Source organism: Bufo bufo, chromosome 4, assembly GCF_905171765.1.
Source record: "Bufo bufo chromosome 4, aBufBuf1.1, whole genome shotgun sequence".
NCBI lineage: Eukaryota > Metazoa > Chordata > Amphibia > Anura > Bufonidae > Bufo > Bufo bufo.
Genome location: NC_053392.1, coordinates 20,693,846 through 20,718,151, shown reverse-complemented (window position 1 = coordinate 20,718,151; position 24,306 = coordinate 20,693,846). Strand labels below are relative to the sequence as shown.

The window sequence follows — 24,306 nt, the reverse complement described above, 5'->3', positions numbered from 1 at the left end:
TCCGGAGGGTAGCACTCTGGAACGACAACCAGGATTCACAACTCCAGTGGGTCAGTATAGATGTCCAGGCAGGAAGCTCTATAACTGGCAACTAGAGAAGTGTGAGGGGAGAATATAAGGAGGTTGGGAGTGGCAGACAAGAAACAGCTGAGGAGGAGAAGCTACGGATCCCTGATTGAGACAAAAAGGATAGCAAGGCAAACACAGAAAACAATCACTAAGAAACAACGTGATCTTTAGATATAGAGCGCGCAGCCACCCGCTGCGACCTCCTGACCCCGGGTATAACGGAGTCAGACGTGGCTCTAGATACCCTCGTGACAATAGGTAACTCTGGGGTAGCGGAGGAACCCATGCAGGTTTCTTGCCATTCTGATAGTAGAGACTTTAGGAAAGTGCACAAACAATGTTACTATTGTGTAAAGAGGGGTCATTTTATTTTTGCTTGTCCTTATGTTAAACCACAGGTGGAAGAGAAAAAGAAAAAAGAAAAAAAACTTCCCTGACACTTGGTAGTACGAATGGTGTGGTGGAGCAGGCAGGTATGCAAGCTCCCTGCAGTTCCCGTTTTCTCCTTCCAGCTATGGTGGCGCTAGAGTCAAAAAATGTTTTTGTTGATGTATTCCTTGATTGTGGTGCTGTGGTAAACCTAATTGACTTTCTTTTCCTTCAAAACCTAGGACTAAGTACTTGCACTTTAGAGAACGAGATTCGTGTTTTTGCAATTGATTCTTCCCCTCTTTCTCAAAGGAGCCTTACTCACATTGTTCATGGTATTCACTTAAGGGTGGGTGATTCACATGTTGAAATTATTTCTTGTTTTGTCATGAAGGATTTGCCAGCTCCTATAGTTTTGGGGTTGCCATGGTTGACTAGACATAACCCAATTATAGACTGGCAGGCGAGACAAATCGTTGGTTGTAGTGAGTTTTGTTCAGATAATTGTCTTGGCACATCTATCTCTGGTGTGTCCATTACGGCTTTACCTCAGTATCTCTTGGATTTTGCGGATGTCTTTTCGGAGGGTGGGGCTCAGGAATTGCCCCCTCATTGTGACTATGATTGTCCAGTTAATCTCATTCCGGGGGCTAAGTTGCCAAAGTCTCGGCTTTACAACCTCTCTCAACCCGAAAGAGAGGTCATGCGAAAGTATGTCGCCGAGAGTTTGGCAAAGGGTCATATTAGACCATCTAAGTCTCCAGTGGCAGTAGGTTTGTTCTTTGTGAAGAAAAAGGATGGATCACTGAGACCGTGTTTGGATTTCCGGGAATTGAACCGTATTACAGTCCGGGATCCATATCCCCTGCTTTTGATCTCTGATCTTTTTGATCAGATTGTTGGAGCCAAGGTGTTCTCCAAGTTGGATTTGAGAGGGGCCTACAATCTGATCAGAATCAAGGAGGGGGGTGAGTGGAAAACGGCCTTCAATACGCACGAGGGTCATTTTGAGAACCTGGTTATGCCTTTTGGGTTGACGAACGCTCCAGCAGTATTTCAGCGATTCGTCAATGACATTTTTCATCATTTGGTGGGGAGGTTCGTAGTAGTTTACCTGGATGACATTTTAATTTATTCTCCTGATCTGAAGACCCATCAGGATCATGTGAGACAGGTTTTGACGATCCTTCGGGAGAATAAATGATATGCCAAATTGGAGAAATGTTTGTTTGCGGTGCAAGAGCTTCCATTCTTGGGATACATGCTTTCTGATTACATGCTTTCGTATGGACCCCGAAAAGGTCCGGGCGGTTCTGGAGTAGGACCGACTAGAGAATCAGAAAGCTTTGATGCGGTTCTTGGGGTTTACGAATTATTATAGAAAATGTATTTCGAATTATTCCACCGTAGTAAAACCTCTCACTGATATGACCAAGCAGGGCGCCGATGTCTCTGTCTGGTCGGATGAGGCATTGCAGGCCTTTTCGGCTATTAAGGAGCGTTTTGCGTCTGCTCCCATTCTGGTGCAGCCGGATGTGTCTCAGCCATTCGTAGTGGAGGTTGATGCATCAGAGGTGGGGGTTGGAGCGGTGCTGTCACAGGGTTTATCTCCTGGCAAGTGGGTACCGTGTGCCTTTTTCTCCAAGAAACTCTCGGTCGCCGAGAGGAATTATGATGTTGGAGAGTTGTTGGCTATCAAGTTGGCCTTTGAGGAATGGCGTCACTGGTTAGAGGGGGCGTCTCACCCCGTTACGGTGTATACGGACCATAAGAATTTGGCTTACCTGCAATCTGCCAAGCGTCTGAACCCTAGGCAGGCCAGATGGTCACTGTTTTTTACCAGGTTCAATTTTGTGGTTACCTTTCGCCCAGGGGTCAAGAACGTCAAGGCAGATGCCTTGTCTCGCAGCTTTCCTGGGGGAGGTGATTCAGAGGATCCTGCGCCGATTTTAGCGGATGGGGTGGTGGTCTCCGCTCTGTACCCTGAATTGGAGATGGAGGTGTTGGGAGCCCAGGAGGGGGCTCCTGGTTCTTGTCCCCCAGGGAGGTTGTTTGTTCCTGAGGGCCTGCGATATAAGGTGTTTAAGGAACATCACGATACTGTCCTCGCTGGACACCCTGGTGGTAAGTCCACCTGTGATCTAGTATCCCGGAGGTTCTGGTGGCCAGGGTTACGTAAGAGCATTGAGAATTACGTGACAGCTTGTGAAACCTGCGCTCGGTCAAAGGTTGCTCATACTCAACCGGCTGGTTCACTTCTTTCATTGTCGATTCCGTCTCGTCCTTGGACGCATTTGTCTATGGACTTTATTACGGATCTGCCGAGTTCCTCCGGGAGAACAGTGATTTTGGTGGTAGTTGACCGTTTCAGTAAAATTGCTCACTTTATACCACTAACTAGTCTGCCTAACGCTAAGACTCTTGCGCAGATTTTTGTGGATAATATTGTGAAATTGCATGGTATTCCTTCGGATGTGGTCTCTGATAGGGGCACGCAGTTTGTCTCCAGGTTTTGGAGGGCGTTCTGCTCTCGGCTTGGCATTCAACTTTCATTCTCTTCGGCTTTTCATCCGCAGTCGAATGGTCAGACGGAGCGTACTAATCAAAACCTGGAGACCTACTTGAGGTGCTTTGTGGCTGAGAATCAGGAGGACTGGTCCTCATTCTTGTCCTTAGCAGAGTTTGCGTTGAATAACCGTAGGCAGGAGTCCACGGGTAAGTCGCCATTTTTTGGCGCATACGGTTTCCATCCTCAGTTTGGTACCTTTTCTGAGACTAGTTCCTCTGGGATGACAGAGGAGGAGAGATTCTCTTCTGCCTTATCCTCCCTCTGGCAGAGGATTCAAGGGAATTTGGAGAAGATGGGTGAGAGGTATAGGCGAATGGCTGACAAGAGACGTGTGACTGGTCCGGGACCTGTGTGTGGGTGATCTGGTGTGGTTGTCCACTAAGAATATCAAATTGAGAGTGCCATCTTGGAAACTGGGTCCAAGGTTTATTGGTCCGTATAAAATTTCTGCGGTGATCAATCCTGTAGCGTTTCGGCTGGATCTTCTGCAGACCTGGAGGATCCATGATGTGTTCCACAGGTCTTTACTAAAAAAATACATGAGACCGGTGGAACCATCGCCATTGCCTCCTCCTCCTGTTCTAGTCGAGGGAAACTTGGAGTTTGAGATCTCCAGGATTCTCGACTCTAGAGTTCTTCGGGGTTCCCTTCAGTTAATAGAAGTTTTGGAACCGCGCTGCTTGAGACTATGTTCACGGTCAACAGTGAATAACGCAGGGCACCGGCCTCTCTCCTCTTCACCTAAAGGATCCGATCTTCCACAGACCGCCTCCTCTACAGGGTTAAGAAGATTGGCAGAATAGTGAAGCACCCTTTTGCAACTTAGTTTAAAAGGTTTTATTCTACTCACAAGAGTTGGTGGACAAAAGGCATATAACACAATAAAACCGTCACGTTCCTGCCCGACTCGGGTTTCGCTCTCTGGCTTCCTCAGGGGCGACAACTGCGCATGTCCGTAGTGGGGCCCTTTAAATAGCCCAGCTTCTCAAATTACAAGAGCCGATGTTTATCCAGATCATATTCCAAAATTACTTATACCGGCAACAGTTTCAAATCATACATAATAAAAAATACAAACAATAATCTTCTTATACATTCAAGGAAAAATTTCTCTTGCTATTATAGACACTTATTTACGTATTTACCCTTACGGGTTACCGCAGTTCTATTTCATAGATATACTCCATAAACCATACTGATAGACGTTTCTATCCCGCATCATATCACCTAAAATCATTACTCTCCCTTTGTTTCATACAGCCTATATCCCAAATCCTTCAAACTTCAAACTGCGGTAACCCGTAAGGGTAAATACGTAAATAAGTGTCTATAATAGCAAGAGAAATTTTTCCTTGAATGTATAAGAAGATTATTGTTTGTATTTTTTATTATGTATGATTTGAAACTGTTGCCGGTATAAGTAATTTTGGAATATGATCTGGATAAACATCGGCTCTTGTAATTTGAGAAGCTGGGCTATTTAAAGGGCCCCACTACGGACATGCGCAGTTGTCGCCCCTGAGGAAGCCAGAGAGCGAAACCCAGGTCGGGCAGGAACGTGACGGTTTTATTGTGTTATATGCTTTTTGTCCACCAACTCTTGTGAGTAGAATAAAACCTTTTAAACTAAGTTGCAAAAGGGTGCTTCACTATTCTGCCAATCTTCTTAACCCTGTAGAGGAGGCGGTCTGTGGAAGATCGGATCCTTTAGGTGAAGAGGAGAGAGGCCGGTGCCCTGCGTTATTCACTGTTGACCGGGGAACATAGTCTCAAGCAGCGCGGTTCCAAAACTTCTATTACCTGAACATTCAGTGTGAACTACCTACCACACTACTCCGGGACCAGCAGCGCAAGTAATTGTCTGTGTTGGGACACAGGACTGACTTTTTATATTTTATTTCAAGTTGTATTTGGGGGTTCCCTTCAGTACCTGGTGCACTGGAGGGGATACGGCCCTCAGGAGAGGATGTGGGTTCCGGCGTTGGATGAGCCGAGGTCGGCCAGGATAGCAGCACGAGTTTAGTGTTTGTTTTGGAGCCGTGCTGGATCCGCCTCTCATCAGGTGCACTGGGTGGGGTCATTAGTTTAAATAGAACACCATCCCAGTGCTCTGAGCGGATTATAGGAATCATTGTGGTCTTGGAAGCTAGGAAGGAAGGTTGTCTGTTCCAGCTCAGAAAGATAAGTGTGATTTCTAGTTTGGTTGTTTTGTGTCATCTCTCCCATCCAGGCTCTGTGTGAGCAGGCTGCTCCTATTTCCCCTCTTCACCATCTTAGGGAATTTAGGGTGTTTCAGCCCAGGCACGGGGACACATCATACCTACCATAAAGGTCTGCATGTGGGCTGAGCAGTGCAGGGAAAGAGGTCAGGTATTAGCTAGGAGGTGACCCTTCCCCTGTCTCTCGCCCAGAGCCTGGTTGGTGGGTTATCTGTGAGTCTGAGTGCACGCCCGCCGTGACACTGGGGCCTCTGCCGCATTATTCAGTGTGCAATTTAAGCTAGAAATACAGCTATAATTTTCTGGGTTTTAAAAAACACCTATTTAGGGCAAAATACTTAATTTGCGGCCTTGTCTGCATCTATACGTGTGAGATACACGCTTTAGATACTGCTGTGCTATTCTTGTATTAAAAAAACACCCATTTAGTGCAAAAATCTTAATTTTGCAGCCTTTGCTGCGTATGTCATTGTGAGATACACCCTTTACATACTGCTGTGCTATTCTGCTATTAAAAAAACACCCATTTAGGGAAAAATCTTAATTTTGCAGCCTTTGCTGCATATGTTGTTGTGAGATACACGCGTTAAATACTGTTGTTCTATTCTGATATAAAAAATAAAAAAAACATTTTGGGCAAGATCCTAAATTTGAGAAATATGAGGAGAGCGTCAAATAAGGGACGTGGCCCCGGTCGTGGTGCTGTTGGTGGAGCTTCTGTTGCAAGGAGAGGACGTGGTCGATCTTTGCCAGCTACACGCACAAGTAAAGCACCTTCCTCAGGTGCGAGTAGGCAACAGAACCTTTCAGCAGTATTTGGTCGGGCCTAATGCAGCTCTACGAATGGTGAGGCCAGAACAAGTACAGGCGATAGTAGATTGGGTTGCTAACAGTGCCTCCAGTTCCTTTACATTGTCTCCCACCCAGTCTTCTGCTGAAAGATCAGAGTTGGCACCTGCAGCCGATGTCCATCAGTCTTTCATCTCACCCCCTTGCAAATCAGCCAAGCAGTCTGGGCCCCAAGTCATGCAGCAGTCTCTTCTGCTTTTTGATGACTCTGCTAGCAGGGTTTCCCAGGGCCATCCACCTAGCCCTGCCCCAGAAGTGGAAGATATTGAGTGCACCGATGCCCAACCACTTATGTTTCAAGATGAGTACATGGGAGGACCATCGCAGCACGTCTCGGATGATGACGAAAAACAGGTGCTAACTGCTATGGCTTTCGAAAGTGTGCAGACCGACAAGAAGGGCAGGGGTGAAGACTGGGTGGAAGATGATGTGGAGGATGAGATCCTCGACCCCACAATGAATCAAGGTCATGCGAGTGACCTGTGTAGTTCAGATGAAGAGGCGGTGGTCGCACAGAGCCACCAGCACAGCAGAAGAGGGAGCAGGGTGCAAAAGCGGAGCGGCCACCCCCTAGACAGTACGCCTGCTACTGCCCACCGCAGCAAGGGACCGAGCACACCAAAGCCAGCTCCATGGAGTTCCCTGGCGTGGCAGTTTTTCAGACAATGTGCTGACGTCAAGACACGAGTGGTTTGCACGCTGCGCAATCAGAGCCTGAAGCGAGGCATAAATGTTCTCAACCTGAGCACAACCTGCATGACCAGGCATCTAAGTGCAAAGCACGAGCTGCAGTGGAGTAGACACCTCGAAAACCAAGAAAGGTCTCTGGCTCCTCCTGCTTCCTCTTCTGCTGCAGTCTCGACCTCTTCATCCAACTCTGGAGTGAGAGTGACAACTGCCACCCCGCTAACAGAGGGTCTACCAGCAACACCACCACCTGGGTCACCAAGCATCTCCACAATGTCCCACGGAAGTGTTCAGCTCTCCATCTCCCAAACACTGGAGCGGAAGAGGAAGTACCCCTCTACCCACCCACGATCCCTGGCCCTGAATGCCAGCATTTCTAAATTAATTGCCTTTGAAATGCTTTCATTAACAGCCTTATGGCGTTGGCTGTCCCACAGTACGTCGTGCCCAGCCGCCACTACATTTCCAAGCGTGCCATCCCTTCCCTGCATTACCAAGTGGGGGACAAAATCAGGTGTGCACTGCGAAATGCTATCTGTGGCAAGGTCCACCTAACTACGGATACGTGGACCAGTAAGCACGGTCAGGGACGTTATATCTCCATAACAGCACACTGGGTAAATGCAGTGGCGGCTGGGCCTGAGGCGGATAGCAGTTTGGCGCATGTCCTTCCACCACTGAGGATTGCAGGGCGCTTCAGTTTGCCTCCTGTTGCTTCCTTCTTCTACTCCGCTTGCTCATCCTCTACCAGCTCCTCATCCGGTCAGCGTAACACCTTCACAACCAACTTCAGCACAGCCAGGGGTAAACGACAGCAGGCAGTTTTAAAACATATCTGTTTGGGGGACAAACCCCACACCGCGCAGGAGCTGTGGACGGGCCTTGAACAACAGACCGATGAGTGGTTGGTGCCAGTGAGGCTCAAGCCCGGCCTCGTGGTGTGTGATATAACGGGCAAAATCTCGTAGCAGCTCTGGGACTAGCCGGTTTGATGCACATCCCTTGCCTGGCACATGTGCTGAATTTGGTGGTGCAGAGGTTCCTTAAAAATTACCCCAATATGTCAGAGTTGCTGCAGAAAGTGCGGGCCGTCTGTGCACGCTTTCGGCGTTCTCACCCTGCTGCTGCTCACCTGTCAGCGCTGCAGCGTAACTTCGGCCTTCCCGCTCACCGCCTCATATGCGACGTGCCCACAAGGTGTAACTCCACCTTGCACATGCTGGCCAAACTGTGCGAGCAGCAGTAGGCGACAGTGAAGTTTCAGCTGCAGCACGCACAGCTGAGTCTCTCTGCGGAACAGCACCACTTCACCACCAATGACTGGGCCTCCATGCGAGACCTGTGTTCCTTCTTGCGCTGTTTTGAGTACACCACCAACATGGCCAGTGCCGATAACGCAGTTCTCAGCGTTACTATCCCACTTCTATGCCTCCTTGAAAAAACGCTGCTGGCGATGATGGAAGAGGATGTGGCACAGGAGGAGGAGAAGGAAGAGGGATCATTTCATAGGGTTTCCGGCCAGTCATTCACAAGTGGCTCCGAGGGTGGGTTCCGAGGGTGGGTTGTCCAGCCAGGGTACAGTTCTGGAGGATGACGAGGTGGAGGATGAGGAGGAGGAGATAGAGAAGGAGGAACCGTGTTCACCACAGGGTGGCACCCAAACCAGCTCATGGCCATCACTGTTGCGTGGCTGGGGGTATACAGAGGACACAGACAATACACCTCCCACAGAGGACAGCTTGTCGTTGCCTCTGGGCAGCCTGGCACGCATAAGCGATTACATGCTGCAGTGTCTCTGCAATGACTGCCGAGTTGCCCACATTCTAACTTGTGCTGATTACTGGCTGGCCACGCTGCTGGATCCCCGTTACAAGGACAACGTACCGCCCTTAATTCCGTCACTGGAGCGTGATCGTAAGATGTGCGATTACAAGCGCATGCTGGTAGACACGCTGCTGGTGGCTTTCCCACCTGACAGCGGGGGCACAGTGGAAGCACAAGGCGAAGGCAGATGAGGAGGAAGAGGTCGCAAACGCCGCTGGGGCACCACCAGCACCCCCAGAAGGCAGGGTTAGCATGGCTGAAATGTGGAAAAGCTTTGTCAGAACTCCACAACAACCAGCACCACCAGCTGATAGAGAACGTCTTAGCAGGAGGCAGCATTTCAGCAACATGGCTACACGTACTGAATGACGGGTCTGCCCCTTCAACTTCTGGGTCTCCAAATTGGGCACATATCCTGAGCTTGCCCTTTACGCTTTAGAGGTGCTGGCCTGCCCTGCAGCCAGTGTATTGTCTGAACTTGTGTTAAGCACGGTAGGGGGCTTTTTCACAGACAAGCGCAGCAGCCTGTCCACAGCCAATGTGGACAAGCTCATGTTCATTAAAATGAACCAGGCATGGATCCCACAGGAATTGTCCGTACCTTGTGCAGAATAAACATGTATACTGGCCTTAATCAGGCATTGTTATACTACAGCGCAAATGCTCATTGTTGTATTTTGGATATTTCACACTCTTTTGGAGTGTACCCTAATAAAAAAATATAAAAATTTAAACCAAAAACCAGTGTTGGCTACCTTTCCTCCTCCACCGCCGCTTCCACCTACACCGCTATGTCCACCGCCTCCTCAAACTCCTACTCCATATGGATCTCCACCTCATAAATCAAGTTGTTTTTTTTTTATTTGTACTTATTTTATTTTATGTAATTTCACTAATTTGTCTGTTACATTTTCGGGTGAACTTCACCAATTTTTTGCTGTGATATACCACTGCTCTACCTAGTAGACAGGTAATAAAATTTCATTAATTTGTCTGTTACATATTCGGGTGAAATTCAAAATTTTTAGGCTGTGATATACCCTGCTCTACTAGTAGACAGGTAACATTTCACTAATTTGTCTGTTACATATTCGGAGTGTAATTCACCAATTTTTGGCTGTGATATACCACTGCTATACCTAGTAGACAGGTAAAAAAATAATTATTAATTTGTCTGTTACATATTCGGGTGATATTCACAATTTTGGGGTGTGATATACCCTGCTCTACCTAGTAGACAGGTAACATTTCACTAATTTGTCTGTTACATATTCGGGTGTAATTCACCAATTTTGGGCTGTGATATACCACTGCTATACCTAGTAGACAGGTAAAAAAATAATTATTAATTTGTCTGTTACATATTCGGGTGATATCACCAATTTTTGGGTGTGATATACCCCTGCTCTACCTAGTAGACAACTAACATTTCACAAATTTGTCTGTTACATATTCGGGTGAAATTCACCAATTTTTGGGTGTGATATACCCCGGTTGTACCTAGTAGACAGGTAAAAACATTGCACTAATTTGTCTGTTACATTTTCGGGTGAAATTCACCAATTTTTGGCTGTGATATACCACTGCTATACCTAGTATACAGGTAAAAAAAATATATATAAATTTTTCTGTTACATTCTTGGATGACATTTACCATTGTTGCCATGAATAAACCCCTGCTCTGCATAGGTGACAGGGACCGAAATTTTTTAAAATCATCTGTTCCATTGGTGGGTGACATTAACCAATTATGGCGATGAAAAACTCCTGCTTTGCATAGGTGACAGGGAATGAAATTAGTAAAAATTGTCTTTATTGGCCCTTTCATTTGATCCTTCTGCTTTAATAATTTGTCCCACATTTCAGCTTGATCACATTGCAGCCATTGACCTCCCTTAGATGTGGTCTCCCTTTCTCACACTCCCTTTCCGGCATTGGAACTCTGATTCGCCGATAACAATGATCATGTTAGGCTCAGAAAAGAACATCGAAAATTGATAGAGAAGATATGCAAATGGATCGTGGACATCAGGCAGAAGTTATCTAGAGTCAACAAAGCGGCAGCAGGGCCTCTCCTGTCTAGCGTTTCCAAATCCAAAATACCCCAGTAAAATTCCCTATAATTTTTAATAATTCATTCCAATAACAGGGCATCTTAAGTGTCTGTTTTGTTATTTATCGTCACTACTTTCCTAGTCGGGAGTAGGTAATTGCAGCGCGCCCCTCCTTTTTTCTTCAATTCTTCCATTATACTAGCTTCTCCCACATTTCCGCTCGATCACAATTAAATTTCATTCATTGATCTCCCTTGGATGTGGTCTCTCTTTCTCACGCTCCCTCTCCGGCATGGAACCCTGATTCACCGCTAACCGCGCTCAACATGGTAGGCGCAGAAAAGAACATCCAAAGTTGATAGAGCAGATATTAAATTGGAACTTGACATCACAGGGACGTGCGACAGGTAATGCAGTATGTTTGCACACGCCTACACGAACTGACTGATGGGTCTGCCCCCCTGCAACTTCTGGGTCTCTAAATTGGGCACATGACCTGAGCTTGCCCTTTTACGCCTTGGAGGTGCTGGCCTGCCCAGTACGACTGAAGGGGGTTATCACAGGTTACATTTCCCAATGTTTTGGGGGTACCCTAATTAAAAAAACAATAATAATTAAAACCAAAAAGCAGTGTAGGCTACATCCTACTCCTACACTGCCGCTTCCACCTAAACCGCCACATCCACCGCCTCCTCAACCTCCTACTCCATATGGACCTCGTCTTCCTAGATCAAGATTATTATTTTTTATTTTACGTATTTTATGTTATTTAAAGTCATTTCCCTATCCACATTTGTTTGCAGAGCACTTGCCATGCTCTTAACCACATTTTGATGCCATTTGCAGCCCTCTAGCCTTTTCTATGACACTTTTACAGCCATTTTAGTGCTCAAAGGTTCAGGTCCCATTGACTTCAATGGGGTTAGGGGTCAAGTTCGGGTCACGAACTCAAACTTTTTTGTGAAGTTCGGCCGAACCCCTCGTACCCGAATATCTAGGTGTCCTCTCAACTATAGTCTTTAATAAACGGATTGAGAGTATTTACAGTAAAATGTCAAAATCATTCAAAAGTTGGGAAGAGATGCATTGGCCGGAACGTCAAACTCGGCTCCAGTGACTATCGGGTGCAAATATTCAGCATGACGACTAGTTTTTTGAAGATGGCGGTCTGTCGTCACAGCAGGGGTTTATTCATGGCAAAAGGGTCTTCATGTCACCCAGCAATAGAACAGAGGATTTTGAGAGATTTAGGCCCCTGTCACCCAGGCACAGCAGGGGTTTATTTATGCCAAAAAATGGTAAAATATCACCCGACAATTTGCATCAAAAATATAAAATAGTCCTTGAAAAGGCTAGAGGGATGTAAAAGGCAGTAAAATGTGCTTAAGAGCATGGCAACTGCTCTGCAAACAAATGTGGATAGGGAAATATCTTAAAATAAAATAACTAAAATTTACAATTATTAACCTGCAACTCAGAGAAGGAGGTGGATATGGAGTCGGAGGTTGAGGAGACGCTGAATGTAGTGTTGTAGTGGAGGCAGCAACAGAGGAGGAGGAGGTAGCCCCCAAAATATTGTGACAAATAAAAAAAGAAAACAAAGAATCATTGCACTTGACTTGAGTACAAGATGTATGTTTGATGGTGGTATAAATGTCTATTCTGCACAAGGTACGGACAAGTCCTGAGTGATCCATGCCTGGTTCATTTTCATGAACGTGAGCTTGTCCACGTTGGCTGTGGACAGCGGCTGCGCTTGTCTGTGATGACGCCTCCTGCCGTGCTAACACACGTTAAGATAATACACTGGCTGCAGGGCAGGCCAGCACCTTTAAGGCGTAAAGGGCAAGCTCAGGCCATGTGCCCAATTTGGAGACCCAGAAGTTGAAGGGGGCAGACCCGTCATTCAGTACGTGTAGGCGTTTGCACACATACTGCTCCACCATGTTAGTGAAATGCTGCCGTCCTGCTAAGACGTTTCCATATCACTGGTGGTGCTGGTTGTTTGTGGCGTGCTGACAAAGCTTTCACATGTCGGCTATGCTAACCCTGCCTTCTGAGGTGCTGGCGGTGCCTCGGCTGTGTTGGCGACCACTTCCTCGTCCTCTGCCTTCGCCTTGTGCTTCCACTGTGCCCCCGCTGTCAGGTGGGAATGCACCAGCAGCTCGTCTACCAGCTTGCGCTTGTACTCGCGCATCTTACGATCCCGCTCCAGTGACGGAATTAAGGACGGTACGTTGTCCTTATAACGGAGATCCAGCAGCGTGGCCACCCAGTAATCAGCACAAGTTAGAATTTGGGCAACTCTGCGTCGTTGTGGAGACACTGCAGCATGTAATTGCTCGTGTGTGACCTTTGGAGACTTTGGAGGCAGGGGGAAAACTTTGGTAATGTTATCGTCTGATTAATATTTGCAATGAATGCACCTTTGGCAGAAAGGCTGGCAGGAACCTCAACAGGACCTTGTCCTGGAGGAAAGTTAGGTATGGCTCTGCCGCTCCTAGATCTTGAAGTTCTCCAATTCTTTGGCTGACTCATCTGCATGAGCTGTGAACCAAGACCTCTTTGGCCAGAATGGTATGATGGCTATCACTAAAGCCTGGTCTTGCTTGATTTTCATCAATACCCTTGTATCATGGAAATTAGAGGGAACACATAAGCCAGCCTGAACCTCCAAGTTATGGACAGAGCATCTATCGCTACAGGTTGTCCTCCTTGTTAAGGGAGCAGAACGTGTTCACCTTGGCGTTCAGTTCGAGTTGCCATCAGATCGATCTCTGGAGTACCCCAACGCTGGACAATCCTGGAAATATGTTCTCGTTCAATGACCATTCCCCTGGCACGATCTGCCACTATATTGAGGTCTCCTCTGATATTAACCGCCAGTAAGTGGGATAGGTTGGTCTCTGCCCAAGAGAGAATTAGTCCCACCTCCCTCAGGAGTAGTCTGGGATTTCGTTCCTCCCTGTCTGTTTAGGTAAGCCACTACGTTGTGTTGTCGGTCGCAAACTCTCACCGCTTGACTGCGGATGAGAGAAGCAAAATGATTGAGGGCTAGTCTGACCGCTTCTCAATTCCTCAAATTGGAAGAGAGGAGTCTCTCCTGAGGACTCCAGGTACATTGTACTGGATTGTCCTCCAGATGGGCTCCCCAACCTAGTAGGGAGGCGTCTGTGGTCAACGTAATCCAATGAGGTTGGATCAAGGACCTCCCATCTGTTAGGTTCCTCCACCACCTGAGTGAAGACAGGCTTTTACAGACAGGGAGTGCATCCGGTCCAAGTCCTTTGGCTTGCGACTCCAAACCGTTAACACTTCTTCCTGAAGTGGGCGTAGATGCCATAAGGCCCACGAACTGCCTCCGCAGATGCTGACATGTGGCCTAACATCCTCATGAGAACCCTGATAGACACTTGTCTGGGTGGAAGTAGAACTCTGCAGCTTTTATTACTCTGTCTTTCCTCTGTGGCGACAGGAACGGTCATCGCTGTGAGTCGATCACAAACCCTAGGAATGTTCTTGTGGTGGATGGGATCAACTGTGACTTGTCCCAGTTTATAAGCCAACCTAGAGTCTGCAGAGTGTGGAGAGCTTGCTGAAGGTGAGTCTGCAGGACGACTGCGGAGGCGGCTTTTAGCAGCCAGTCGTCTAAATAGGGGACGACTCTAACCCTAGAAGCCTTAAATGCGCGACAACAGGAGCCGCCACCTTTGTAAAGGTGTGGGGCAGAGGAGATGCCGAAGGGCAACACAGCAAATTGGTAGTGCTTCACTACACCGCCTATGGTCACAGCAACTCTGAGGTATTTTTTGTGCGCTGGTAGATGGGAACATGAAGGTAAGCATCCTTCAGATCTATCGTCACCTCATATCTCCTGGGTTCAGGATGTTTAGAACTGAACGAATGGTTTCCATGGAAACGCTTCTTTCTGATAAAACGGTTTAGATAGCGTAGGTTGATGATCATACGCCAATCCCCTGATGGCTTTGGGACCAGAAATATGGGAGAATAAACTCCCCGACCTTGCTTGCACGGAGGAAGTTCCTCCAGTGCCCCCTTTTGTACGTACTGCCGTACCGAATCTCCAGGACTAACTGCCTGGTGAGTCAAAACCTCGTCAGGATGAACCTCTCCTGAGGTAGGGAAATAAATCGATCTTGTACCCTGATGTATGACCTCTAACACCCATGGGTCTGGAATTTTTTGATTCCAAAAAACTTGAAATAAACTTAAACGACCTCCAACTGGAGGATTGAACTGAGGGTTTGGGGCTGGAACAGCAGGTGGGGACGGGAAACCGTTGGGCTGCTGAGATCATGGATCAGCCCTGCGGTTTCCACGACCGCGACCTCTACCTCTTTTATTGCCTTCAGGGCGCCTCTGGGTCCTGTCTCCCCCCTGGAACCTTGCTACTCTACCTCTTCCTCGACCCCGAAAGGATTGTTGAGGAAGGGACTTTCCCCTTTTTATCAGCGAGGTCCTCCATTAAGCGATCCAGTTCAGAACCGAATAGCCTGCCCGGTTCATAGGAAAGGGAGCAGAGGTTAAACTTTGAAGTTTTTTGTCTGCTGCCCATGGCTTCAGCCAAAGAGGACGTCTGCTGGCCGAAGAAAGTGCCATAGATTTAGCAGCTAATTTTAGCTGCTACTGGGATGCGTCAGTCAAAAAATCAATCCCTAACAAAAGGGTCTTGAACTGGTCCGGAATATCGTCCCTTGCAACCCCAGAATCCAAATCAGACTGGATTCTGAATGTGCGGGCGCGGACAAAATTTGAGACTTTACTGCCGGCAATAGCCACAGAGGCGGCAGCAGCAGTGTAGTTGCGTCTGAGCGTCTGTCTGTTTAAGGGGTCTTTTAAATTACTTCCATCGTCAGAGGGAACTAAGGTTCTCCTAGAGAGTTTAGATATTGCCATATCCACTTTAGGAAGTTGAAACCAACCCTGCGAATCTTCTTCCTGCAGGGGAAACATTAGTTTAAATCTTTTTGTCAGAGCCATACCTTTTTCCGGGTGTTTCCATTCTATGGCCATTATTTTTTTCAGAGACTCGTCCACTTTGAAGGCCCTTGGCCCGCTAGAGGTGGATTGTTCCACATGGAGCTTCCCCATGCTCAACATCCTGGTCCCTTGACCTGATGGAGCGTAATAACCTCTGAGTTTTTTCGGCCGGAAAAAGAAAGGCCGAGTCCTCCTCTTCAGAGGAAGAATAATCTTCAATGGACACCACGTCCTCGGACATCGGGACAGGTCCCAGAGAGGCCTGTCTAGGTTTCTTGTTAGAGACTGCGTCTTTTATCTCTGCGATGGAGGTTTCCATAAATTGTTTCATCCAGGAGAACATATCCACCACAGTAGGCTCTGGAATCGCCGGTCTGGGTTGACAGCCTGGACAACGGTGGAACTCATATCCATCAGGTAAGGGGGTGCTACAATTGGAACAAGCCATATGTCTCTGCTTGTGAGTAGACTTCCCTAGGAATAAATAATAAGTCCATTAACATTAGGTGCAATTCAGCTTGCCTCAGGAAAAAAATTACCTCCACCTTACCAAGAGAGGGCATAGAAGGATCTGGATTAGTCGACATGTTGGAGAGAGCAAATCACCACTCGATCCACAGACGTCAGCTGCAAACAAGATTGAGTGCAACACTGACATCCAGAGCCTGGAGATTTAAATAAGGTGGTAGGACACGCCCCCCCACAAGCACACCCCGCCCCCCTTACCCCCGCCCCTGAATACTAATAATAATTTGTTTGCATTAAAACAAAGATACCCCCAATGTGACACCCTCTCACCCCCTGAGGGTAACAATACCAGAGGATGCTGACTCTTAATCTTATTCCGGGAGAGCACGAACGGCGCCCGAGACCGGAAGTGATGCGAATGACGCACTTCCGGTCTCGCGAGAATGGCGGAGGGAGCGCAGAGTACGACAGAACGCTGCACTAGCGCACGATAGAAGCAGGGGTAAGTAATATAACCACCAGAGAGGAAAGGGGGGAGGGAAGGGGAAGAAACTTGAAGCGGACAGTCCTCCGCTGTCCTGGCCGGGATCCTTAGTCTGCAGCAGCAGGCGCTGGACCTGTAAGATATAAACAACAATATAACTTAAAAAAAAATCATAAATACAATTAACCCTACAAGGGGAAACTCCAAAGGGAGTTTAGCCTGTCCATTTCCAGTCCACAGGACAGAAAAAAAGCGACCCCGTCCAGTCAAGGGGCGGGTTATATAGGGGTCGGCATCAATTAATCAATTAATTAATTAAGATACTTGGCAGAAATTTTTTATTCAATAAAATTCTGCCTGTCCTGACCAGCTTCACAGAGGCAAATCCACACTTGTGCTGCTGGTTAGGACGAAAGGGAAGCAGCTATGCTCACCACTACAACAACAATGACCTTTTGACAAACTAGCTTTTTCTAAGCCTTAAAACCCCAGGAAGCTGGCTATGCTCACCATTATACCCCCAACTTCCACAGCTCAGCTCTACATTTGCTTTGACACGTTAGTTTTTCTAGTTCAGACATTTTTTGGAGGACAGCTATTCACCAATATACCACAAAGGCCCACAACTCAGCTGAACTTCTTTTGCATTTACACACTACATTTTGTTTTCTAAGTCTTTAATAAATGGATGGGGGTGTTTACAGTAAAATCTTAAAATCCTTTAAAAGTCGGGAAGAGATCCATTTGTCGGAAGTCAAACTCGGCTCCAGTGCTTGAAAGACAGCTTGGCTCACCACTATACCTCCAACATACACAACTCAGCTAGTTTTTTCTATGAAATATTTTTTCCAAGTCTTAAGGTGGTCATACACATCGGTTGATGCTTGGACAAACAATCATCTGGTGACTATCGGGTGCAAATATTCAGCATGGCCGACTTGTTTTCTGAAAATAGCGGTCTGTCGTCGGTTGGCTAAAAGGATCGGTCCTTGTTAAATTTCTCCCAACTAACGAACTTTTTGGTTGAATCCTCCATTCTGATCAATTTTAGCCTAACGTGTACTCAGAAACCATTAACCTATGGCAGTTGTTCTGATATGACAACTTAAGAAATTCTCCATTAGGGATCATCAACCTCCGACCCTGTTTCTAGAACTACAACTCACAAAATTCTCATTTCACTTCTATGGGATTTACAAAATGAGCCGAGCATGGCTGGAGTTGTAGCTTTATAGCAGCTGGAGTGACAAAGGTCAATGAGCTCTGGGGCATGGGTACCTTTGAACTGAACACACAAGGATGACGCTTAGCAACACACAAATTAAGAAAACCTATGCGTTGGCCGGGAATCGAACCGGGTCAACTGCTTGGGAAGCAACTATGTTCACCACTATACCACCAATGCCCACAGCAACCTTCAATTTCTTTGACAGACTTCATTTTCTAAGTCCAGAATGAACATTTAAGGAGTAGGAAGGTTTGTGGAGAAAAATGACAAAAAGCTTTCAAATCCCCAAAACAGAGAAAAGAGGTGCGCTGAATGGGCATCGGACACTGCTTCATTGTTTAAAAGGAAACTTTGTGTTCCACTATGCCACCAATGCCCCAAAACTCAGCTATAATTAATTTTCTTTCGCATTCTAGTTTTTCTAAGTTTTAAAATGTGTGGAAGGAAGTAATATCACCAACCCCATAACTCGTCTCTACTTGTTTTCCTTTGACGCTGTAGTATATTTTCGCCTTGAAATGCTTGAAAAGCAGCTATGCACAAGTAACACTCACAAGTCAGCTCAGAGTTTGCTTCTGCACGTTAGTTTTTCAAAGTGTTAAGTAAACGGATGAAGAGGATGGGGATTTTTGAGGAAAGATGATGACACGCTATAAAACAGTGAAAAGACTGCGTTGGCCGGGAATCAAACCCAGGTCAACTGCTTGGAAGGCAGCTATGCTCAGCACTATACCACCAACGCCCACACTTGTGGTAAGCTTTACATTCTATTTTTTGTCTTTCTAGTTTATCTAGGTTTTAATAAGATTAGGACAAAGCTTAGAAATCCACCAAAGGCAAGGAGCTATGCCTTAGCAAGGAATCACACCTGGATCCACTGCTTGGGAAGCAGCTATGCTCACCACTACAACAACAATGACCAAAACGCAGTTCTACTTCTCTTCTTTTGACAAACTAGCTTTTTCTAAGCCTTAAAACCCCAGGAAGCTGGCTATGCTCACCATTATACCACCATTATACAGTAAAATCTCAAAATCCTTTAAAAGTCGGGAAGAGATGCATTTTTCCGGAAGTCAAACTCGGCTCCAGTGCTTTTATAAGACAGCTTGGCTCACCACGATACCTCCAACATACACAACTCAGCTAGTTTTTCTATGAAATATTTTTTCCAAGTCTTAAGGTGGTCATACACATCGGTTGATGCTTGGACAAACAATCATCTGGTGACTATCGGGTGCAAATATTCAGCATGGCCGACTTGTTTTCTGAAAATAGCGGTCTGTCGTCGGTTGGCTAAAAGGATCGGTCCTTGTTAAATTTCTCCCGACTAACAAACTTCGAACCAGGGTCAACTGCTTGGGAAGCAGCTATGCTCACCACATACCACCAACGCCCACAGCAACCTTTAATTTCTTTGACTTTGACAGACTTCATTTTCTAAGTCCAGAATTAACATTTAAGGAGTAGAAAGGTTTGTGGAGAAAAATGACAAAAAGCTTTCAAATCCCCAAAACAGAGAAAAGAGGTGCGCTGAATGGGCATTGGACACTGCTTCATTGTTTAAAAGGAAACTTTGTGCTCCACTATGCCACCAATGCCCCAAAACTCAGCTATAATTAATTTTCTTTCGCATTCTAGTTTTTCTAAGTTTTAAAATCTGTGGAAGAAAGTAATATCACCAACCCCATAACTCGTCTCTACTTGTTTTCCTTTGACGCTGTAGTATATTTTCGCCTTGAAATGCTTGGAAAGCAGCTATGCACAAGTAACACTCACAAGTCGGCTCAGAGTTTGCTTCTGCACGTTAGTTTTTCAAAGTCTTAAGTAAACGGATGAAGAGGATGGGGATTTTTGAGGAAAGATGATAACACGCTATAAAACAGTGAAAGGACTGCGTTGGCCGGGAATCAAACCAAGGTCAACTGCTTGGAAGGCAGCTATGCTCAGCACTATACCACCAACGCCCACACTTGTGGTAAGCTTTACATTCTATTTTTTGTCTTTCTAGTTTATCTAGGTTTTAATAAGATTAGGACAAAGCTTAGAAATCCACCAAAGGCAAGGAGCTATGCCTTAGCAAGGAATCACACCTGGATCCACTGCTTGGGAAGCAGCTATGCTCACCACTACAACAACAATGACCAAACGCAGTTCTACTTCTCTTCTTTTGACAAACTAGCTTTTTCTAAGCCTTAAAACCCCAGGAAGCTGGCTATGCTCACCCTTATACCACCATTATACAGTAAAATCTCAAATCCTTTAAAAGTCGGGAAGAGATGCATTTGCCGGAAGTCAAACTCGGCTCCAGTGCTTTTATAAGACAGCTTGGCTCACCACGATACCTCCAACATACACAACTCAGCTAGTTTTTCTATGAAATATTTTTTCCAAGTCTTAAGGTGGTCATACACATCGGTTGATGCTTGGACAAACAATCATCTGGTGACTATCGGGTGCAAATATTCAGCATGGCCGACTTGTTTTCTGAAAATAGCGGTCTGTCGTCGGTTGGCTAAAAGGATCGGTCCTTGTTTAATTTCTCCCGACTAACAAACTTTTTGGTTGAATCCTCCATTCTGATCGATTTTAGCCTAACGTGTACTCAGAAACCATTAACCTATGGCAGTTGTTCTGATATGACAACTTAAGAAATTCTCCATTAGGGATCATCAACCTCCGACCCTGTTTCTGGAACTACAACTCACAAAATTCTCATTTCACTTCTATGGGATTTACAAAAAGAGCCGAGCATGGCTGGAGTTGTAGCTTTATAGCAGCTGGAGTGACAAAGATCAATGAGCTCTGGGGCATGGGTATTTTTGAACTGAACACACAAGGATGACACTTAGCAACACACAAATTAAGAAAACCTATGCGTTGGCCGGGAATCGAACCGGGGTCAACTGCTTGGGAAGCAGCTATGCTCGCCACTATACCACCAACGCCCACAGCAACATTCAATTTCTTTGACTTTGACAGACTTCATTTTCTAAGTCCAGAATGAACATTTAAGGAGTAGGAAGGTTTGTGGAGAAACACGCTATAAAACAGTGAAAGGACTGCGTTGGCCGGGAATCGAACCCGGGACAACTGCTTGGAAGGCAGCTATGCTCACCACTATACCACCAACGCCCACACTTGTGGTAAGCTTTACATTCTATTTTTTGTCTTTCTAGTTTATCTAGGTTTTAATAAGATTAGGACAAAGCTTAGAAATCCACCAAAGGCAAGGAGCTATGCCTTAGCAAGGAATCACACCTGGATCCACTGCTTGGGAAGCAGCTATGCTCACCACTACAACAACAATGACCAAAACGCAGTTCTACTTCTCTTCTTTTGACAAACTAGCTTTTTCTAAGCCTTAAAACCCCAGGAAGCTGGCTATGCTCACCATTATACCACCATTATACAGTAAAATCTCAAAATCCTTTAAAAGTCGGGAAGAGATGCATTTGCCGGAAGTCAAACTCGGCTCCAGTGCTTTTATAAGACAGCTTGGCTCACCACGATACCTCCAACATACACAACTCAGCTAGTTTTTCTATGAAATATTTTTTCCAAGTCTTAAGGTGGTCATACACATCGGTTGATGCTTGGACAAACAATCATCTGGTGACTATCGGGTGCAAATATTCAGCATGGCCGACTTGTTTTCTGAAAATAGCGGTCTGTCGTCGGTTGGCTAAAAGGATCGGTCCTTGTTAAATTTCTCCCGACTAACAAACTTTTTGGTTGAATCCTCCATTCTGATCGATTTTAGCCTAACGTGTACTCAGAAACCATTAACCTATGGCAGTTGTTCTGATATGACAACTTAAGAAATTCTCCATTAGGGATCATCAACCTCCGACCCTGTTTCTGGAACTACAACTCACAAAATTCTCATTTCACTTCTATGGGATTTACAAAAAGAGCCGAGCATGGCTGGAGTTGTAGCTTTATAGCAGCTGCAGTGACAAAGATCAATGAGCTCTGGGGCATGGGTATTTTTGAACCTTCAATTTCTTTGACTTTGACAGACTTCATTTTTTAAGTCCAGAATGAACATTTAAGGAGTAGGAAGGTTTGTGGAGAAACATGCTATAAAACAGTGAAAGGACTGCATTGGCCGGGAATCGAACCCGGATCAACTGATTGGAAGGCAGTTATGCTCACCACTATACCACCAACGCCCACACTTGTGGTAAGCTTTACATTCTATTTTTTGTCTTTCTAGTTTATCTAGGTTTATCTTAGGTTCCACCTGTCTGAGTCAGTACTGGTGGTGAGAATCTCACCCGTCAATCACTGTAGTTAATTCTCATTACACATTGGATTGAGAAAGCGCTTTCTAAAGGACAACTCTATTGCGGTTTCCAGGAGCAACTGAATTGCGGGTTTCTCTGGACACACTACAGTGATTGACGGGTGAGATTCTCACCACCAGTACTGACTCAGACAGGTGGAACACCCATTCTAATCAGAGAAACCTGACGCAGCTCTGCAGTGTGTTACAACGAAGCTCCTCCGTCCACAGTCGGGTGGACATACCATTGCTAGTAGACAAACCTAGCAGATTTTGATTGCGCTACTGAAAGACAAGTTCACCCCGGATCTCTACCACGTGGGATGCCACGGTGAGAGCAGGACTGTAAGTGAGTAATCTGGTGCTGTTGCAAAAGTATCGGCACATTACTGTGGATACATCTATATTTCTGCTCAATTATCTTGCCACATTCGTTGCGGCTGACTTTGTTGAAATCTATTATACTCCTGGGAAATTGTGCGGACCAAGCCGATTCCCAGGCTCTATGCTCCAATAGTAAAAGACTGTTTTCTAGGAATACAATCATCAGTGGGATGCAACAAGTTACCTATTACTGCTGATTCTCCAGAGACTTATTATATATATTCACTAATCATATATATTCACTAATTAATTGTACACTATATATATTTATTTATTTAATATATTTATCTTATAGGTATTTCACTATATGCACTATTTGTTAATGTTTTATACCATGCACTATCACTACTAATTTTGATATTCACATTTTTTGTTCATTTATTTATTTAAATATATATTCTGGAGATATATCTGCTGCATCACTGTTCTAGATAACAGAATTATATTAGTTCTTTCATACATGCCGGACTGGATTTCCAGTTTCTATTAGCTATAACAGTGGATAAATTGCCATTTTAATATATATTTTATGTGAATTTTAAACATTTTGAATTGGGGACACAGCTCTGGTTAGGTCTCATTGCCCATTGCGTATGGTTATAATATTATCGCTACCCATCCGCTTTTATACTGTCTTAAATAAACTAATAAATTGATATATTATTAATATATTTCTTGAGTCGCTTTGCCTATCTTGTGAACTGGATATATGAGTGCCCATTCTATTGTTATTACTATTGTTTTTCAGTGATTGGGTACAACACCTGTTTGGTGCACCTGGCCATCTTAAATCGGAGGTGAGCCGTCCTTAACCCTTTGTTTCTTTAATAAGATTAGGACAAAGCTTAGAAATCCACCAAAGGCAAGGAGCTATGCCTTAGCAAGGAATCACACCTGGATCCACTGCTTGGGCAGCAGCTATGCTCACCACTACAACAACAATGACCAAAACGCAGTTCTACTTCTCTTCTTTTGACAAACTAGCTTTTTCTAAGCCTTAAAACCCCAGGAAGCTGGCTATGCTCACCATTATACCACCATTATACAGTAAAATCTCAAAATCCTTTAAAAGTCGGGAAGAGATGCATTTGCCGGAAGTCAAACTCGGCTCCAGTGCTTTTATAAGACAGCTTGGTTCACCACGATACCTCCAACATACACAACTCAGCTAGTTTTTCTATGAAATATTTTTTCCAAGTCTTAAGGTGGTCATACACATCGGTTGATGCTTGGACAAACAATCATCTGGTGACTATCGGGTGCAAATATTCAGCATGGACGACTTGTTTTCTGAAAATAGCGGTCTGTCGTCGGTTGGCTAAAAGGATCGGTCCTTGTTAAATTTCTCCCGACTAACAAACTTTTTGGTTGAATCCTCCATTCTGATCGATTTTAGCCTAACGTGTACTCAGAAACCATAAACCTATGGCAGTTGTTCTGATATGAAAACTTAAGAAATTCTCCATTAGGGATCATCAACCTCCGACCCTGTTTCTGGAACTACAACTCACAAAATTCTCATTTCACTTCTATGGGATTTACAAAAAGAGCCGAGCATGGCTGGAGTTGTAGCTTTATAGCAGCTGGAGTGACAAAGATCATTGAGCTCTGGGGCATGGGTATTTTTGAACTGAACACACAAGGATGACACTTAGCAACACACAAATTAAGAAAACCTATGCGTTGGCCGGGAATCGAACCCGGGTCAACTGCTTGGGAAGCAGCTATGCTCGCCACTATACCACCAACGCCCACAGCAACCTTCATTTTTTTGACTTTGACAGACTTCATTTTCTAAGTCCAGAATGAACATTTA

The 24,306-nt window shown here is 45.5% G+C and overlaps 5 non-coding genes across 5 annotated transcripts; all 5 read right to left on the bottom strand.

Annotated features, from left to right (window-relative positions):
- Nucleotides 1–18,491: 18,491 nt before the first annotated feature.
- Nucleotides 18,492–18,563, bottom strand: TRNAG-UCC. The gene has a single exon. It is a non-coding gene; the product is annotated as a tRNA-Gly (tRNA).
- Nucleotides 18,564–20,694: 2,131 nt separating this feature from the next.
- Nucleotides 20,695–20,766, bottom strand: TRNAG-CCC. Its single transcript has one exon. It is a non-coding gene; the product is annotated as a tRNA-Gly (tRNA).
- A 115-nt stretch (nucleotides 20,767–20,881) lies between these two features.
- Nucleotides 20,882–20,953, bottom strand: TRNAG-UCC. Its single transcript has one exon. It is a non-coding gene; the product is annotated as a tRNA-Gly (tRNA).
- Nucleotides 20,954–21,921: 968 nt separating this feature from the next.
- Nucleotides 21,922–21,993, bottom strand: TRNAG-UCC. Its single transcript has one exon. It is a non-coding gene; the product is annotated as a tRNA-Gly (tRNA).
- Nucleotides 21,994–24,169: 2,176 nt separating this feature from the next.
- TRNAG-CCC lies at nucleotides 24,170–24,241 on the bottom strand. Its single transcript has one exon. It is a non-coding gene; the product is annotated as a tRNA-Gly (tRNA).
- Between the last annotated feature and the right edge of the window lie 65 nt (nucleotides 24,242–24,306).